Genomic DNA, 16,870 nt, shown 5'->3' with positions numbered 1-16,870 from the left:
CTCCGATAAAATAAAGAGAGTTCAAGGCGATAGCTGCTATCTCACGAGCTTTGCTCCTATAGGACACGGAGACGTCACCAACCACGCAACTGGCCTATTCTGTCATGGTTGACTGCAGCAGTAATGGAAGGTTAATTTGTATTATTCTCCTCTTTTTAAAGCTCGATCAGGGAGATTCCTGCGCTTTTTTTTTTTTTCCCCAAAAGAAATCAATTCGGTGAAATGTTAAAAAAAAAAAAAAAGTGGCTGGGTGTGTGCGACCTCTATATGATGTATGATTATATATATAAATATAGATATTCACAAGGCAGACTTAGACACGCGGGTGTGAGGGATTTTATATCATACACGAGCAAGCACGGAGCCGCTGGAAACGTCAGGGAAACCCACTCGTCCTCGGAGCAGAAAAGGGGGAAAGCAGAAGCAAAACTCCCTCTTCACCACCAGTTAAATGACCCAACGGGATTGGCATTATTCAGCTGAATTTCTCTTTCCAAACAAATAATTCTGCGAGGGTGAGCAGGAAACTTGTCCAAGGAACGCTCAGGCGCCTCTGGAAGCAAGCACGCTGGGCTATATATAGTAAATGATAACCTGGTTATTTGCACGGATTCAAGGGTGCTTCGGGAACCAATTATCTGCTCTGATTAAGTAAAAAAACATAGGGGGAAAAAAAGAAAAAAAAAAAAAAGTAGTAAGTCCAGGCGATTATTTGCCAAATGAGATTGACAAGGGGAAAAAAAAAATCTAAACCCTCCAGATCCCTCCAAGTGCAGCCAGTGGCTGCAGAGATGCCGCTGGCGCTGCCCCGTGTTCCAGCTCTCCCTTAATCTGGAGGAATTTTGGGATGCACACGAGGTCGAAGCAGGAAGATTTCCTTCAAATTAAAAAAAAAAAAAAAAAAAAAAAAAAAAAAAAAGAAAAGGAAAAAAAGAAAAGGAAAAACCACACACATATAAATAAAAAGGTGCTAAGGCGTTTTTTCCTCCAACAGAAAAAGAGAGGAGGAGAAACAGGGAGCGAGGAAATAAAGAGCAGCACCTAAGGAAGAGCGAGGAGACGTGCGGGAGCTGAAGGCTGCCAAGGTGAGTTCCCAGCGGGCAGCGCAGCCCTGCTCGGGCCGAGGGGCTGAGGCAGCACCCCCTGCACCCCCAGCCCTGCCTGCTCTGCCCTGAGCTCCCCGGGCCGAGCTCTGCGGGCTCCGGGGGAACCAGGCCCGCAGGAAAAGCACCAGCAAGGACGGAGGAAAAAAAATTAAAAGTGAGGAAAAGGCCCCTTTAACCCTGATGCGCCCCATTTGCTGGATCTGGCCGTGCTTGTCAGCTCGGAGTCCTCCCAAATGTCCGGGATGGAGGGAAAAAAAAAAAAAACTGAGAGAAGGGAAAAAACCCACCGAGGATGGTTCTCCAGCTGGCACCGACCGCCCAAAGAGCTGACAGCGGAGCAGGACAGGGCCTCACCCAAAATGAGCACTAAAACATTGTCCCCCGCTGCCGGCATCCTCTCCCGGTGTCCCCTGAGGTCCCCCCCAGCCCCCGAGGCCGCGGGATGGGAATCGCTTCCCGCTGGCCGCCCGGGGAGCGCTCGCTCTCGGCCCCGGGGCTGGAGCAGCCCGGATCGCGCTGCTGCCGGGGAATGAGACACCCACCCGGGAGCGGGGAGGGTGAGGGCTCGGAGAAGCAGCGCACGCAGGAATGCAGATGAAGATACACGTAAATACATGTATTTAAGTACAGATGTGCATGTACGAGTGCGGACACCCTGTTTGCAAGCACGCCCCCACACACGATGCCTCTTTGCTCAAGCTTTAAGCGATTTTTATATCCCATGTATTCCATATATTATTTATTTGGTATCTTTAGACTAAACGTGCAGTGTAACCGCACGAGTGCTGAGATCCATGAGTTCCTCGTGAATAAACGTGGCTGTTTGTACACGGAAATACCCACAGGCACAGCACAAAAATCGCGCGTGTGGATGTCCAGGTGATGAGATCTTCACAAACACTTGCCCAACAGCGTTTCTGCCAGCTCAAGCCATCCCTGCCCCATCCGCTATTGGTTTTATATGGATATTTACGTTTTACCCGGGACTTAAAGACGCATTTTTGGGTGCACACAAGCCTTAATCTGCCCCCACCCTCCTCACAGCTCAGTGGGAGTTGGCGCAAATCTGCGCACCAGCAGAAGGCGGGCGAGTGGACCGGCGTGGATGCACCGCCTATGCACCACACTCTCCCTAGATATATATTTATATTTACATATTATCCAGAAATACAAATCCCCCACAAGCATTCCCCAGCAGCCACGGCCCCAAACACCGTGGGGCACTTACCTCCGTGGGGGTGGCGGGTGCGTGGCTGTCCCCCCGCGAGTTCCGTGCAGCCCTGCCAGGCTCGATCCATGTTTTTCAGCTCCTCGGGCGCGCAGGACCCGGCCCGGGCAGCCCCGGCCGCAGCGCCCGGCCCCGGCGCCTCGGGCCGCGGGGAGCCCCGGCTTTAGGGCCCCGCATGGCCGGAGCCCCGCACGGCCCCCGTGCCCTCCCGCTGCCGCTGCAGGGTGTCCCTGGCCCCGAGCTTTCTCCTTGCGGGATTTCCCCGGGACAGCTGCAGGGAGGGGGATGGCCGGGGTGCTGGCTCGCAGTGGGGTCGAGGTGTCAGCAGTAAGAAATAGTGCCGAGCGTGAACTCACTCTCCCCCCGCCCGCCCTCCACACCCCTTTAAAAATCACTTTTTGGGTCGGCTTAACCAAATCGAAGAGGTTTTTGCATTTCTCTCGCGGCTCCTCGGCGGCCACCCTACCCAGGGACGGGGCAGCGCGGTCGCCCGGCTTGTAAAATACAGAGACATCAGCACTTGTGGCTTCCCAACGCTCTTTTTTTTCCTCCTTCCCATATTTTCAGAGAAAATCAGTTCCCTCCTAGCAGGGATTATTATTTTTCCTTTCCATTTTTAGATAATTTACTTCCCCTCTCGGACCAGTTCTCTCTTTGCTTTTATTTCCCTTTTGTTGGCCGCTTTTCGCTTTGGCAAAATACGCACCTGGGAGCAAACAAGTGTTTAAAATAATCCTCCTCTCTGGAAGCATTTTTGTCCATTCACTTATTGGGAGTTTTTTATATGTGTTGGGTTTTTTCCCCCAGTTGCTTCCTATTTTCTTTCCCCTCGGTCATGGGGGCAGGGACTGACTACATTGATCTGAGAGTTGGTATCAACAAAATATTTGTATGAAAGTCCCGCCAATACAGTTCTGTCGTGTCATTATTTCCATTACAAAATCCTGCATTTACTGCTGGAGAATTGCTTTAGACGAGCCTTCGAGGGGAGATACCTGGCTCGAGCTTTTTTCTTTTTTTCTTTTCTTTCTTTTTTTTTTTTTTTTTTTTTTTCTTTTTTAATTACAGGTGAATAGCGTTTTTCTTTTAAAGCTTGTGGTTTCGGCTTTTTGGAATTTGTTTTTTGTCGGTTTGCTGGGGTTTCTTTCCCGCCCTTCTGGCTACCTTAAGGGAAAAAAAAAAAAAAAAAAAAAAAAAAAAAAAAAAGTTTGCAATTAAAACCCTTTTCCCCTCCCTGAGACCATTAATTTCCCAGGCGAGCTACAGGCTTTAAAATAGTGACGAAAATGAAAAAGAAGGAGCCGGGCAGAGGCAGGGCTTGGCATGGCGCGGGCACGGCGCTGCCCTTCCACACCTCCCACGCGTGGGGGTGAAGATCCCTTTTCCTCCTGGATGCCGAGCAGAGCGTGAGGATCCCCAAATTAATCCCTAATGGAGCAGAAGGGATCCACTCTCTTTTCGCCGTTCCCTCCAAAAGGCATCTCTCAGGGAGGAGAGTCCGGGGAGACAGGGGTCTGCCACCCCCTCCCCAATTTTTCCCCAGTGTTGCCCAGAAAAAGAGGGAATTGGGCTGCATTTCTCTTTGCGCCCCTTATCATGGGTGACTTTTGGGCACGGGGTGCCCGTGGGGTCCCCGCTCCATCCGCGATCCATCCCGATGCCCCCAGCGGAGAGGGGCACGGCCGGGCTGATCTGCTCTGCCCAACCAGGGCGTCAGTCAGGGCCTTATCTCAGCCCCGAGGAGAAAATAAAAGCTGATAAGGCCTTCGCTCTCTTCGCTCCCTGGGAAGAAGCGAAATGGGGGCAAAAAGGGAAAATCCTCAGCGCGCCGTGCCTCTCCCTGAGAGCGATCCTGCCGTGACCTTGAAGGGCAAGCGGGGGTGGCAAAAGGAGCCCGATCCCGCAGGGTTTGAAGCCGGCACCGATAAAAGGCCTCAAAGCATCACCTGCGAATGTTCTTCCCTTCCCTCGCCCTCCCCCGGAGCCCGGCTCTCCCGGGGAGAGGAGCCCTGGACCCCCTGGGCACCCCCAGTTCCCTCATCCTCTTTTCTTTTCTTCCTCCCTTTCTCTCCAGCTCATTTTTCTTTCCCTCTTTCCTCTTTTCCAAGCCCTCTTTCCGCTTTGCTTCCCCATTTTCCGTTTCTCTCCCCTCTTCTCGCCCCCGGTCGCTTTTCTTCCCCTGCCCTAAATAACGCCGAGCGACAGCGCAGCGCGGCCGCTCTGTGATATCCCGATTATCCTTTGTATTCCCGGCTATCCACGGATTTTGGGAGCAGGAGACGCTCCCAGGGAGGTGGGGGGTGGGGGGGTGGGGGGGGGGTGGCTGTGGGCCCCCACCATGGGAATTATGTTAACTCGGCCTTGGACGGATATTATGGGCACCCTAAAATCCATTTTTATCTCTGCAGGAAACATTCAGATTATATCAATAACCCAAAGAGTTCTTGAAATTTCTTTTGTGTGTGTGCTCAGAAAAGGTTAAATACCAAAAAATGATCACAGGAGGAATAGAAAAGAAAAAAAAAAGAGCATTTCCCCTCTTGTTCCAGGGCTGGGTGAGGTCCCAGACTGCAGCTTCAGGGCCCTGAGCTACCCGAGTGCAGAAGAGAAATCGGTTTTGGAGGGGCAGAGCCCCGCGGGCTATCAGAGATATCTGGGAGCAGTGGGATGCCCCATCCTGCTTCCCGAAGTGTAGGGAGTTAATTCTGAGGGTAACAGGTATCTTCCCTGGAGAGCTTTTCCACACAAACAGAAGTGGGAATGGGGGCTGAATATTTGGGTGGTGTCGGTACTCGGTGTGGTAAACCTGATTTTTTTTACAAGCCCGCCTGTGCTTCCACCCATACAATCCTATAGATTTATACTTGTTCCATGGATGTCAACAGCTCCCGCAGATACGTGCTTCTCTGTCCTGTGGTTTTGGGCACAAAAAAATTCCTGCTTTCACCCCACTGGAGAAAATTTTAGGAGCTCCTTTCGTTCCTGCCTGGGATTTTTGGGGGACAGCCAGGCGTGTTTACCTGCCCCGTGTGTGTCTGCCAGGCTGCCACCACAGGGGCCGTGGGTTAATGTTTTTACCAGCTCATTTTGGGTTGAAAATCGTTCATTTCCAACGAAAAATTCTTTTGTGGGGAAAGGAGCGCTCGAATCTCTGCACAAAAAAAAAACTCCCTCGGAGCTCGGGTGGGACCTGTGGAGCCGAGCCCGGGTCCCCCCGCAGGCTGCGGGCACAGGAGCCACCAACCTCCCCACTCCGGGGGCCCGAGGAGCCGCCGTTCAAGACAATGTCTATTTTCTGTCATTAATAACTCGTTTCTTCCTTAAAAAAAAAAAAATCTCGTTTGGATCCAAGATTGTTTTTATGATTCAGTCGGACAAGACGGAACACATGTTAGTTTAAGCAGGTTCATGAAATAGCTGTAAATCAAATAAAGTTTACGAGTTTAGCAGGAAATACTGAAAAGATGAGGGGGAGGGAAAAAAAAATCCGCCGAGGCAGAGAGCAGCAGGCTGAAATAGTCGGTGGAGTTTTGTCCTGCTCTGTGTTTCTCTCTGTTCTCTTGTGCATCTTGCCGATTAAAGGCCTCGAGACCCCGTGTTGGCGCCAAGTGGCATGTTATTAATCAGTTATCCCGAGGTTCAGTCCACAGAAGAGAGAAATTTAATCACCAGAAACCAGACCCGACATAAAAGAGAAATCTAAAATCAATTCCCTCCCGTCGTCCCGTCTCCCCCTCCCCTTCCCCACCTCCGAAGCGAGCAGAACGAGCAGGAGCAATCAAGATCGCGCTCCCTCTCCCTCTTAATTGCGGCGGAAGAACCGCAAATTTCTCCGAGCTTTACCCCGAAAAGGATTTGGGGAAAACAAAACAAAACAAAACAAAAACCTACAGAAAAAAATCTCAAAGACCCGCAACAAGTTTGTCCTTGATCTCGCTATAAAAACTTGATGGGGGAGAAATATCCCAAGCTGAGCCTTTTATAATGGAACCGGGGGCTGTGGGACGGGGGGGGGTGCGGGTGGAAATCCCATTTATCGCTGGGGAAATGATCTTTGAAGGCTCCCAGGCCTGGCGGGGAGGGGTCCCCTCACCCCAAATGCCCCCCAGCCTCTGCCTCCCTCCCCCGGCCCGGGTTTCACTCCAGGACGAGAATTCTGTCCCCAAAGGTGCGTGTCCCCCCCAAAGCTGAACGCGCTTGTGGACACACCGATGTTCTCCCCACGCACTCCTTCCTGCCAGGGCGTTTTGGGGTGGGAATTCCCGGATTTGGGTTAGGATAGGAAAAGAAATCCTCGGCTCTCCTTGCTGGCCCGGGACAGGGCAGCGGGGACGGTGCCACCCTCGGGGAAGGACCGGAGGTGACAGCAGGGCAGAAGGGACCAAAAAAACCCATTCGCTCCCAAAAAATTAAGCCTGCTCAGAGCCCAGGGAAAACGGAGAGCGATGGGGATCGGCCCTGCAGCTTCCACGCGTGTTTCCATGGGGGTCACCCCTTCCCCGGCTGCCGGGGTCGCGCTCGTCCCCCTGGGCTGCGTGAAGGGCACACGGAGGAGCTGCGAGCCGGGCGGCCGCCCCGGGGCTATATTTGGAAAAGAATTTGGAAGCCCTTCCAGCAAATCCGTGCGAAAGGTACCGGGCCCCTTCCCCGAGCCCCCCCAAGGGTCGCCCCACGCCCCGTGGCACCGCTGCTGAGCAGGCAGCGTCCTGCTCCTCTCCATCCGCCTGTTTATTCCTCGAAAGAGAAACCACTCCACAAAAACCCCAGCTCAAAGTTTTGCCTGCCCAAGCCCCAAGAGAGGCGACTTCACCCCACGGCAGCCAAGGCTCTCACTGTGTGCCAGCCAGATTTGCTTGTTCTGCCCTAAAAAAATATAATAGCAGGCGGGAGTCCTGCGGGCCTGGATCTGGGGAGGATAAAGGGCGAGGGGGGAACAGCTGCCTTTCTGCCCTCTTTCCAACCCAGCAAAACTGCTTGGCGTTTTTTTTTAACGAAAACCATATTTTCCCCGCATTTTTCTCTTCCCCAACAGCCTCTCAAAAACCTAGAAAGCAGCGCTGTGAGTTGGGTTGCCTGATGGGTTTTCTTCCCCCTCCACGCTCTATCTGCTCGTTTTCCTACAGCCCAAACAGCCTGGAAACCACAGAAAAAATAATCAAAGTGCAGCATGTTTTCCCACAGTAGGAATTCATGTTAGCACTCTCTCCACGTCTTGATCCTCTGTTTGCGTGTGGGGATCCGGGCGGAGATGCCTTCGGATGCACAGGCACAGATGCAGGAAGAGATTTTTGGGGTGTCCAGAAAACACCCAGCCCCACGCACGTGTCCGCCCACGGCCTCGTGGGGAGGATGAAACCCCGTGGATCTGAGCATTTCCATGTAAATACGGGAATTTCAGTGCCCGACGGGGAGTGGAGCCAGCTCCCCACACAGCCAGCAGCCCGTGGCTTCCTCCGTGCCCGTGGGTGCCCCTTCCCCGCTCGGCGTTGCCCCAGAAACTCCTCGGCTCCTCTGCCACCTGGCCGAGCCCCCCTCCCCCCCGCGGCATCACACCGGGGGAAAAGGGTGAAAATAAGAGGAAAAGGGAAGATTTGGATTCCCCACCCAGGCAGACTGCGGCTAAGAGAGCTGGTGGGCTCCGGGGGGAAGAGAGGTGAGGGGAGAGGGCTCGTTCTCCAGCAGAAAAGGGTTTTCCAAACCCCCCTGGCTGTCAAGCCCATCCGAAACTCCTCCTCTGTCTGCGGAGCGGCTCCGCTCCCCCCTCCCGGCTCCCGCAGCTGGGCGGCGTAGGTAGCTCCAGATAAGTGAAAGTGGTATTTTTATAGGCTGATAAAAGGGACTTATCTCGGCTTTCCCGAATCTGACAAAGATTCCCTAATTGGTCATTTGCCCACAGCAGCCTTCCCCAGCCCAGGGCCTGCCTGACGCTATTTTCAGCCTCCAGCGGGGGTGTCGCGCCCCAGGTACCCCCTCGGCTGCTGCTCCCCGGCCTCTTCCTTCCCAAATCCACGGCGATGGCTTCTGCTCGCTCCCACCCACCCGCACGGGCTGGGGAAGCCGGGGAAGTCCCGCATGCCAAGGAATCACAGAGCCCTTCTCCCACGCAGCATCATCCCCAGGGACTGCCTGCCGAGGGTGGCATGTCCCACTGGCCACCCTCTGTGTCCTGCCTGAGCACACCCACAATCTGATTATTCGGCCTTTTAGCGACACCAAATACATTTTATCACACAAATACATTTTATCAGCTGGAAAAAACAAAAAACCCTATCACATGCAAAAGCACATTCAAGTAGACGAAAGCTCTGTACAGACAGAAAACGGGTGGTGATGCAGAGTTCTGCACCAAACCTTCCTCCAGCCTCCAGCTGCCAAGATTAGATGGAAATGGAATCCCTGGGATTAAATGCAAATGGCAAAGCAGAGAGACCCCATTTCTACTACAGCTTCCCAGGCAGCCCAGGTCCTCCTGAAACAGGCCATTCTGCTCCACACATCAGCTGAGATTTTTTTTTTCCTTCCAATGCATTTTAGTCAGCAGGCTACTAAAAAAAAAAAACAAAACAAACTAAAAAAAAACCCTAAAAACGAACAAACAAAATAACAACAAAAACCAACCAAACAAAAAACACCAAAAACATGACAAAAACCCCCAAAAAACCAAACTCAGGAGGAAGAAATGCATTTCTGAGCACCCAGAGCTTGCAGCCAGTTGGCACCACAAGCCTTGAAGCGAGCTGGGAAATCATCCACTAAACTTATTTCTCATTTTCCTTTTTTTTTTGGCTCTGTGGAAGGGGGAAGGGAATCTGGATTAACAGCCCATCTGACCTACCAGTGGTGTTGGGACATGAATCAAACACAATCAAAGGCCCCAGTGTCAGCATTAGCTTGACCCCTACAACTGCTCGGGCTCAGAGCTCGCGGGGCCGGTTCTGGCCAGAGCAGGGTGAACCTTACCCAGGGTTATTGGTGCCTGCCCAGGGCTCTGCCCGGCCCAGCCCAGCCCGTGGGGTTGGGCTTGCAGCCACCTCAGCCCCGTGGGGTGCAGGGCCCATAGGGATGGACCCAGCTCTGCCCCACCATGGCAGGATGGCCCCGCTCTTGAGTGAAAACAGATCTCCCACCCCCCAAACCACCCACTCCAAACCATGGAGAAGAGGAAGAGACGTGTGGGCTCACAGGGTTTTTCAGTAATTTTGGGGTTTTTTTGTTTCAGTTTTTCTTCTCACGCCTTTTTCCTTCCAAGGACATTTTTGGTGTGATTTTCCTTGAGTGGGTTTGGAAGGAACACCTTGGCAAGGCCCAGCCCTCTGGGACAAGGCCAAACCTCAGTGCCACCCTGGGGACTTGGGGCTCACATGCCAGACAATGTCTCCAGACCTGGCCTTGAGGCTCAGCAGGTGCTGAAACATGCAGGAACTGAGCTTTATTAAAGCCCAAATATCGCATGTCATCTTCAGACACAGGATGGCACCTGAGCACACCCTTTAATACCCTTTCCCATCACAGAAAGGAGGAAAGAGGAGCACATCAATTATTCCTAAATGAGATCTCCAGCAGGAGAGCTGTTTGTCTGTAGGAGCTGATTTTGATAGGGAGATTTCAGGAAAAAAAAAAACAAACTGGTTATTTTTCTTCTCAGTGGACCTTCCCCACCCTCAAGAGACACAAAAATCAGCAAGGGATCATCAGCAGGGAAAGCTCTTCTACCCTGGCTCTGCAGGAGCAGGCTCCATAGGGGATGAACATGGTCCTGTCAAAGTTTCAAGCTCACCTTCCATTTAAATGTAATTTTAATGGAAATGGTGCAAGCTGCCCTTCTCTCCACCAAGCCCAGCACAGGCTATTTTTGTTTCTTGTATGCATGCTTTAACTTTACACTGACTTGTGCTTTTAACCTGCTCTTTCTAAATACAAAGGAATGAAATCCTCCTATTAAAAAAAAAATAGATACCAACACTCTCCACAACACTTGGCTCTCCAGCTTTACCAGGTGAGCTGGCATTAAATCTTGTTGCTGTATTTTCTGCAGCTACTGGGTGAGAGAGGGCTGATTTGGGAATGCCCAGTGAGAGCTGTGTCTGCTGGATCTGCTGATGCTCCTCCTGGCATGAGAAGGGAGCCTGCAGCAAGGCTCCCATCAAAGCCAAGCTGCCTGAGAGCTCAGCATGCTCAGAAATCAGCCTGAGAGGGAATTCAGAGTGGGGCTGTCCACCCAGAGCAGGACTGTGAAGCTGCAGCTTGAGCCAGTTGCCCTGCCTTGGATATCACTGCTGGACAGGCAGGGATGCTGGAAACTCTGTGCTGGTCACAGCCCTCCCTCTGCCAAAGCTTTCCTGCCACCATGTTTCAGTGGAGATTGGATTCCAGAGTGCAGCTGCTGCCCCAGCTGCCTGTGAGACAACTCCTGTGGCCAGAGAGGCTCCTCAGCTCAGCCAGAACAGAGCCCGAGGTCACTGGGATGGACAGGAAGGACAGATCTCCCCATGGCAAACCCCACGGCTGCAGGGCCAAGACCTCACCCTAAGGAAGTCTCCAGCCAGGATCATCCTGCCCCAAGTATTTGCTCATGAAATGGACAGAAAACAGACCTGCAAATATAGACCTGAGCATATCAGTTCTCTGCGTGTGTCACCAGCGTCATGACACAGCTGTGAGAAAACGTCAAGAAGATTTGGTGTCCGCTTCGCTTTCAGTGGGATGCAAATTCCCACATTTCAGACAGTTTGGGAAGCCCTGGGTGCCAGAGCTGCTGCTCATCCCAGCCACAGATTCCCAAAGGGATCAGTGGTGTCTGTGCAGTCCCTAGTGCATGATGTCCTTATTACACGTGTGTCCTCGGGGCCAGCAGCACATGCCACACTTCCAGAGTTCCCCAATCAGCATCCAGTCATGTGAGTCCTGGTTCCCTTCCTAGGAAAGGCAAAATTTCAGGGTCTCTGACAGAAAATTCCAACACTTCTGTGTGATTTTGAGCCCTTTTTTTAATGAGTGTGAACCTATCTGTAAAATGACAGCGTAATCTGATGTCGTTTGTGATGCTTTTTGGGTGGGACAAGTGCTTTGAGATTTCATGGTGAGCTCATCCTCTATGAAAATAAGGAATTTCAGCATCACACAGCTCTGCAAAAGGATGGGAAGAGAGCAAAACAACCTCTATCCATTTCCTCCCAGCCCCTCTTAATTCTATCCAGAACACAGAGCTGTCTGCTTCAGCAAGGCTGGAAGCTCTAATTTGGATAAGTCTTTCTGGCAAATGCTCTAAAATCCATCTGCTTCCACAGACACGGTGGAACTGCAGCCTGAGATAGCTCTGACTGCCACTGCTGCCTGGACTGAGAGCAGAGTGTGCAATCAAAGGGTGGAAAAGAGAGAAACAGGCTGCAGGACTGCAGGAAACAGAAGCAAATTTGCCTTAAGAACAAGTTCTTCGGCCTCGTTAGTCAGGTTGAAGTGGTGCTTGGGGCTTTTACAAGCCCTGTGCATCAGAGAGGATTTCAGCAGAGGCACTGAGTGGCTGCTTTGTGCTCAACCAGCCACGATGGATCTCCTACCCTGAGCCAGGTTCCTCAGGCCAGGACCTTGAGGAAACCTTTCATAAAGATTTGTCTCACTTCAGAAGGCTGACATTGGTTCTAAGGCATCGATCCAATGCACCACAGCTGGCGGGGGACTCCTGCAAAGGAAAAAAAAGCAGCTCCAGCGAAGTCAAACCTCATTTCCCAAAAAACCTGGGGTGTTACGGGGTCCTCCCTCTAGCAGCAGCCAGGCTGTGTGGGATGGAGGTCCCTCACTCATCCCAGCATCTCTGCAAAGCTCCACAGCCTTTCCATTCCTCCTTCTATGGAAAGTCCCCGGCACACATTTGGAGCAGTTTACAGGATGATGATGACAATGTGTTTCTCCTAAATAAAATCCATTTTTAAAGAGTACATATGCAATTACTTTGAGTTTTGGCCTGTATTCAGGAAAGAATTTCCCCTCGGGTCAGATTTGGCAGGGACTGATGGGGTTTTCTTGCTTTTCCTCTGTAGGGTGGGCCATGGTCCACTTCCTAAGATGGTCTGGACATTTTCACCTCACAATTTCCCTGCTACTGCTGGGACCCAGGACACTGGCAATGCCCTTGATCTCTCCTGCATGTTCAAGGTTTTGTGGCTTTTGGTCTTTTGTACTAAGGGTCTTAAATTTGTTATAGGGTGTTGGGAAGTGTTTTATGGCCTGCAGCCTGCGGTGGATGTGCTGGGGACCCCTCTGGATTAAGCAGCTCTTCCATGGTCACCTGTAATTGTGAGAGCCTGTGCTCCATGAGGCAGGTGGCCCTTCCCAGGCTCTGCTAGCCCTCCCTGATCTTGCAGTAGCAGGGCTCTGCCATCTGACTGCCAGGAGTCCCCCCCACAGCAGGGTCAGGTGGGACATCTCCCCTTGCTCTCATTTGAGGTGTGATGCTTATAAACCAAGGTGAGGGGGGGTATTGGTATCATAAACAAGGTGGAACTCCTGGGACTGGGAAATTACAGAAACTGGGCTCTGCTCCTGTCTTGCAGGACACTTCCCTCTTCACTCCTCCTCCACCAGACCACACTGGTTACTCCAGGTTCACCTGAAGTCAGAAGAAAGAGCTTTTATCTACTTTTGGAACAGAGAATCCTGCATAGCTTGGTCCAAAATCGCTAAATTTCAGCCCAGGCAAAACCAATACCTGTGGATCAGGGAGACTTCAGGGATGAGGCATCGTTCTAAAGCTCATACCTCCCTGATCCGAGTTCTTCTGGTGCTCATGTTCCATTTACATCTCACCAGCAGCAGCAATTTTGTTTAAAGCTCCTTCAGATCCCTATAATCCCCCACGTAGGGAAGCTACAGCTCCAGAATCACCTCCAAAAACACAAAATTCCCAATGGATTTTGGACGGGATTGCTGGTGGTTCTGCTTGGGATCAAAGGCTGCGTGCTCAAGACCTTGGCCAAGTCCTGAGCTCCACTGCTCAAACAGGCTCTGCACAGCCAGGAAATCTGCTCCAAACTGGCACCAGAAACACCCCCCTGCTACCAGATCCAATGTGCAGCACAGAGCCATTTCCCCCTTATCCTCCAAAGAGAAAAACAAACAAGCACACAAATGCCAAAACATTAACTACTCCCCACATTACTCAGCCTTCTGCTAATTAGTAGAAATTTACAGCAGCTGCACTACTGGAAGTGAGCTCAGCCTTTAGCCCTGAAATTCCTGGGGAGGATAATTTTCTACAGTTTTTCTGGACTTACAGAAATCTCCAGGAATGTTCCAATATACTAACTAACTTCAGCAGCATTTCTAAGCCTTCTTTATTCTGCTCCTGCTGGGGTAACTGTGAAGCTCACAGGCATGAAATCCACAACTGCTTTCCTTCTCAAAGGCTCCTGTGCACAGCAAATCCAGGGATGTGTGTCCTGAGAACCACAGAGGAGAAGCTGTGGAGCTCTCTGCCTGGTGTTTCCACCTCGTTCATCAGCTCTTCCTTGATCAGCACAGATCAATACTCAGAGCCTGCCAGGGATTGCTCACGTTTGGATTTCGTGTGGTGGAATTAGCAAGCAGTGATCTTCTGTGTGCATCCTGAAGGCTGGGGCTCGACAGAGCACCATGCAATGTGGGTTTTTTTCACAGGATGAGCTCTAGATTTGTTTCTCACTGCTCTGTGGGAAGCTGGAAAGGTGCTCTAGGTGATACAAGCCTGGGTAACACAATAATTCACCAGGCTGAGAGTGCAGCTATCCATCAGGGTTTGCTATCACCCACCTGCCTGATGGGTCTCAGCAAGAAAACAGCGCTTCTGTAAATAAAATGTAAATAAAATATCAATAAAATATAGCCACCCATCTGCCATGGCATTGCCCAGCAGATCATTTGACCACATTGAGTCCCCAGCTATTACATTCTAACAGACTTTCCTCCCTGAGTAATCCTCACCTATTTAGACCTCACTTTCTGCTCCAGAATGGGAGACAAGCTCACAAAAAACTCATGTGTGCTCCAAGACTGGATCCTGCAGGACCAGCAGGTAGGCAGCCAGGTAGACAGACAGACAGACATGATGATAAGCCATACATCTGGCATGTGAGGATCATGGCAGTGGAATTACCATTCCCCAGCCAAGTTTCACGCTTTGGGGAGTTGTTTTGACATGCTGTCAATGCTGCACCAGAATAACCTGATTTATTTCCCTCGTTCTCTTTGAAAAGGTCTATTTGGTGCCATTTATTTTGCACTCACTTACTCGCCATCCTATCAGGAGGTGGGAGGTCAGCAGGGTCACTCCTGAGAGAGTATCACGTTCTGTACAGAATAGCGAAAACGCTCCAAGTTAGTGGGAAGGGAAGAATTCATGCTGGGGCCTCCTTTCAGCCTCTGCTCTCCCACAGTGGACTCAGAGACCTCTTCCCTTCCCACATCCTTGCTCTTCCTTTCAGATGGAAAAGCCAGTTCCACTGTCACTGATATCCCACCAGTATCAATCCCTCCTCTGCTTCAGTTTTGCTTCATTTTCACCTCTGCTGATCCTTGGCTGGGAATTCTCAATCCATCCTTCGCGTATCACACAATAAAACCCTTCAGTCTTTTCTGTCTTTGGATCTGAAATGGATGTCGGGTCCCAAGTGGCTGCGAGAGGAACTGGAGGCACAGCAGCAGACAGCAGAGATGCATTGCTCATTTCCACAGAGATCAGGAACATTACAACAGGCTGAGGCATTTTTAGGGATAGAATATGTGATGAGTACCCATACTGGTGTGCACACCAGTGTACTGTGTAAACACAGCGCTCGTGCTGGTGTCCAGTTTGGGTCAGTGGCCACACTGGTTTCGCTCTGGGATGGCAAATCTCACAGCCCTTCAGGCCCACCTCAACTAGGAAGGAACCATGGAAGCAAAAAACCTGCTGTGGCAACAGATCTGGGGCTGAGACACCCTGAACACACCAAGCAAAGTGAACCCCGTGACCACCATGCAGCAGCTCCAAAGGCAGATGACAGAAGAGAGAAACCACCCCTGAGTTACAGGACCTTTTCCTTCTTCTGGAGCGTGACATGGATAGGCCAGGAGTGGAAATAGTCAGAGGCTGATGGATCCATCTGCAGCAGAAGGAGCAGCCCAGGGAAGCAGAGAGCACAGGCAGCAGTCCAAGGCACTTGAGCTCAGCAGCAACAGCTCAGAGCTGCTCGGTAGCAAGGCAGTTCTCCCTCCCTCTGGATAAATCCTGTTTTATCGCTGCCTCCCGCACACAACCTGCCTTTTGCACTCTTCCCATCAGTCAGGAGGACTCCCTACACGAGTGCAGTTAAGGCTCTAACAGCACAATTTTAACTGGAGGCTTCAGCTGGCACCTTTGCTTTGTTTAGCTCCTTAGCTGGGGACATCTAAGCCGAGCACGAGGGTTTGACCGGGCATTAGCTCATGGAATAACACGAGCTTCGTGCACAGCTGAGAGGCAGCACTTGACACTTGTCTTCTTCCATCCTCACAGCCCTGTACTCGTGCTGCTCCAGCCTGGAGGCCTCCATCCAGTTAATCACCCTCACTCTTGATAGCTCCTGCCTGCCCGGCTGTCCTGGTGTTTCCAAACACACGGACCTGGTCCTCCCCACCGAGGGGTGAGCGGCTCACAAGCCATGGAGCACTGGGAGAGTTATGTATGCTTGAGATAAGCACGGAGGCAAAGTATAGGCGTTTATGCAAAGGTCTCCTTCCCCTCAGCAAAGGAGAAAAGGTGACCTCACTGGCTCAAAAAAAAAAAAAAAAAAAAAAAAACCAAAAAAAAAAAAAAAAACCAAAAAACCCCAAAACCAACAAAACAAAACAAAACACCCAGAAAAAACTCATTAAAAATAAGAAGTCAACAGTCAAAAATAGAAAGAAAATGCTACTAGGAACAGCATTTTCTTTCTGTTTTTAGAAAGACTAGCACCCCAGAAGAAGCAGTCCAAGAACTCAGGATCGTGATCTAAAGTAACATAAAAATAGCCTCGGAGTCCAAGGGAAAAGAGGGAGATATTTCCAGCCTGCACGCTGCAGAATTCCCTCTGGAAATGCAGACGGGTTTGCTTCATTTCCTCTTCAGCTTTTGCTGAAATATCGAGCAGCACAAAAGCCCCCTCTTTGCACTGAGAACACAACTGTTGAGTGCATAAGCTCTCCCCACATCACATCAGGCACTTCTCCATTCAGCAACCAGCCTCTTCTGACTCCCATCCCTGCTTCAAGAGGACGGAAAGCTGAACTGAAGAGCTGATTTTGACAGTCCTTTATTTGCAAATCTGCTTGTCTTTCAAAGGCATTTCAGCTAGGAAACTTCCCCGAATGAGAGAAGAAACCCCTCAGCAATTCCTGCATCTGTCCAGAGCAAGGACTTCCCTAGAAGGAGGAATGGAGCTCGTGGAGGAGGCTTCTCCTCCTGTTCCCTGCTGACACGGCCTCTTTCCCCGTTCCCACTATTCAGGCCGAGCTCTCCCACATCCTTATGTAAATTCCAGCTGCTCTTCCAGTCTCTCCTACC

Source organism: Anomalospiza imberbis, chromosome 18 (assembly GCF_031753505.1).
Source record: "Anomalospiza imberbis isolate Cuckoo-Finch-1a 21T00152 chromosome 18, ASM3175350v1, whole genome shotgun sequence".
Classification (NCBI taxonomy): domain Eukaryota; kingdom Metazoa; phylum Chordata; class Aves; order Passeriformes; family Viduidae; genus Anomalospiza; species Anomalospiza imberbis.
The sequence above is the reverse complement of the archived record's forward strand: the minus strand, read 5'-3'. Positions refer to the sequence as shown.